A 3,636-nucleotide genomic window follows, 5' to 3' on the forward strand; every position below is an offset into this window, starting at 1 on the left:
TGTCAATATGTGAGTGGCGTGTAATTCTGATACACACTATTGTTGAATTCTGTTGAAATTTAAAATGTATGTACCTTTTAAGGATGAAAGTCGCGCATGCAATTCTTTAATACAGTTTTTTGCTTTGACAACTTGCTCGGTTGTTATTGAAACTTTAATCCTCGGATCCAAAAATACTGCGGTTGCAAATAAGTCATTGTCTAATAGCATAAGTTTCCGCCTATTTACAGCTTCTATTAAAGCAAAACTTAATTTAGTGCACGGAAGATTCTGCAATTGCAGTGTAATGTTAATAATTTGAATGTACAGATCACATACATACATAAGATTTTCTGACTGCAAGTTTTTTGACGTTGTATAAATAACTTTGAACACATTTAAAAAGTCGGCAATAAAGTTCCAGTTTTCGTCACTGACATAGAAAAATTGATGATTGGGATCTTCAGTCATATGAAGAGGTCTGCCATTTTTAGTGAACCACTCTACTATAGCTTTTTCCAAACTTTCCTTATTCACTGTACATGTAAACTTTACTGTGTTCCCTTTTATTTTATTTAAAGCTATACCAAATTTTTTCTGAACATAGCTTTCGTAAAGGGTAGGGTGAAAAGTTTTTAAGTGCCGCTGCAAATTGCCGGCATGTTCACTTAAGACCGCTTTGCAGTCTCCATTTTCGCAAACAAATGTGTTATTTTCCTTTAAACCCTCGCAATATTTCAGTTTTAGGACGCGGCATGATTTAATCTTNCATTTTTAGGACGCGGCATGATTTAATCTTAATTCTTAACGTTTGCGAACTAACTGCTAAAACTAACAGCATAAAAAACTAAGAAGTTGCATGTTTCAATTCCTGATTGATTTCTATGGTATTTGGTTTTGCAATTACTCTCATTGTTGCGTTTTGTATACTATACATACATATGTACATACTTTGCGTACATACATGAATACAAACACACATTGCATATGTACGAAGCATACACAAGGGAATAGCTGGTATACGCTCTTCATCTGTAAAAAAACGAATCGTTTGAAACGATCTACCTATGCTCGTCAAGGAACGAAACAGAAATCGTTTTGTTTGCACTCTTTTGCTTTGCAAAGGTACTGGTTTTGGTTTTGCTCATGTAGAAAACGATTCGAATTGATCGCAAAGTTTTGTATCTTTGGACGAATCATTCGTGAAATGTTTCGTTTGTTTTCGAACCCTGGCTGCAATAAGCACGCCTCCACCACGAATGGTGTCCGTAGCTATACTTTCTCTATCTTTACGAAACACTGAATAAAGGTTCCTGTCAAAAAACTCCTCACTACAAAAGTCAGCATTTAACCATATATCAACAAGAACAACAATGTCATAATCTGCATGGCACGTAGCCGAGTAAACAGCACTGGCCTTTGTTCGCATCCCAGCCATATTCTAGTAGTATATTTTGAAATTGCGGATTCCGTAGCACAAACAGGCAGCACTAAGTTGTAGTGGCTGACTTCACCTCCTTTTGTAAAAACTTGAATGGCCTTACACTGATACTCGACGGCCAAACCTCAGAAGCTAAGATTTTATCATAGAAAGCAGGAACTACACCAAATTTCAGGTTCACACTCCGAAGCTTACTCAAATCTGTGCCATTTTTTACAAGTTTATTGCAGGCTAGATGTTTAATGTCAATACCAGTTTGTTTTGCGACATACTCGATAACGCTTTGCTCCGAGATTTCAGGGTTAAAAGAGGAGACATGCACCCATCTCTTATTAACTATAACATCAAGTTCACTATTTGCATTGCATCCAAGAATAACATTATTCCGCCTCTTGACATTTCTATGAGGCACTTTAATCCAATTACCTTTGTCACCACCAGGGCTACGAAGCAGAGGAGCACCAGAAATATCAATTGATTGAGTTGATAAATTTTCCATAGGGATTAAATTCGGATGCATTATTGATGTAGGGTGTTAAAAGCAACATTAGCATTCGTAACCTTGCTAACAGCGACATTAGTATTAGAATCGATATTAACGGCAGCAATAACAGAACCAGTGGCTCTAGGAGAAGCTAACAGAGCAGCTGTAGTAGCATACGAGGCAGCAGATCTGAGGTTAACAGAGTAGCCTTTATCTGGACAATGACCATGAGATGGAGACAACAATGCAATCGGGCGCGAATTCGAATCCACCGTACTTACAAATATTCTATTAGATTGTAGAGCAGGTACGATATTAGACGATTGAGTGACAGGAACAGCAGGTGTCCCATTAGCGGTGGAAGAACAAGTAGCACTATTGTTTGCGTTAGCAGTGTTTTGATACTGATTAACAGCACCATCCGAGTAACTATTTACCAATGAACATACATCCGCAATGCGAAGGTTGTTGTTGCCAGAAAGATATAAGCATTTTATTTAACTTTTTAAATCGACGAATTGCTTGGCCAAATCTTTAAATTTCAACTCAACTGCACTCAAAATAGTATCCATGCTAAGCTTATACGACAATTGCATTGCGTCGAGTAGCTTGCACAACTTTTGTGAGCTATTCACACACTCCTCACACATATAACCAACACGGCGGTTCGACTCAAATAGTCTCACATCTAGGGACACGAATTTCGATACTATACGATACCATATCGATACTTTTGGCATTCGATACCGATATTTTCTACTCGATAGTTTTAAAACGATATTTTTTGGAATCGAGTATCAGAACCCTAGTATCGTATCGAATGTCAAAAACACACATTCCAGCACTGAGGGAAAAAATTTTAGAATTAAAAAAAACGTGCTAAATTGAAAAAAATACGCACATGAAAGAGCACCAACCGAACTCGTTTTAAATTTGAGTATATACGTTATAAAATATGTGGCTGTGAAGCGCACAGATGCTTTCTCGTAATTAAGAAGAAAAAAAATTAATTTTATGTTCCGTCTGATGGGAATTGAACCCGGACCCTCTTGGCCGCAATTAATTGTATCAAGCGTCTTTGCACACTCAGCTACAGCCATACATGTAAAGGTGTTTTCAAATGTTGAGTTTGAATCAACATCACAGCGCGCGATTAGTGCATTATGTCATACCATGTATGTGTGTATGTGTTGTCACCGCTGTGCATGCATTGTATACATATACCTTCTTAATTACATATGGAAAAGCATCCGAGACGTGCAAAACGCCATCCGTGTTGTGAAAAATACTTCATTTTAGTACGGGAGTATTTTAATTGAATATTTCCATTATATATATGTACGTAGTGTATGTATAATGGAAAATCGATTTGGTTAAGACTTTTCACTTGATTTAAATACGAACATTTTTAAACGGTAATTAATTGGGGTGTTCACAGTTCGTTCCAAATTGTGTCTGAAAAAGTAGACGTCTACATTTTGAGACGTCTTTAGCATCAAACTGTGAGCACCCCTTTCTAGCAGTCGTCGCAAAATCGTCTCAAAACTTTACTGGTGTTGCCAGACATTTCCTCTTTGCGTGCATTTTTTATATATCGCCTTTCGATTTTGTTTCTGAAAAATTGTAATTATTTAACTTAATTACCAATTCCTAATATTTGTTATTTCTTTTCCTTGATTTGTTTCTTTTCATCAGAAATTGCGCCCAAATTAAATGCAAATACAAAAAACGT

The sequence above is a fragment of the Rhagoletis zephyria genome, unplaced genomic scaffold, assembly GCF_001687245.7.
Source record: "Rhagoletis zephyria isolate East Lansing unplaced genomic scaffold, Rhagoletis_zephyria_1.1 Rzeph_scaffold_02001, whole genome shotgun sequence".
NCBI lineage: Eukaryota > Metazoa > Arthropoda > Insecta > Diptera > Tephritidae > Rhagoletis > Rhagoletis zephyria.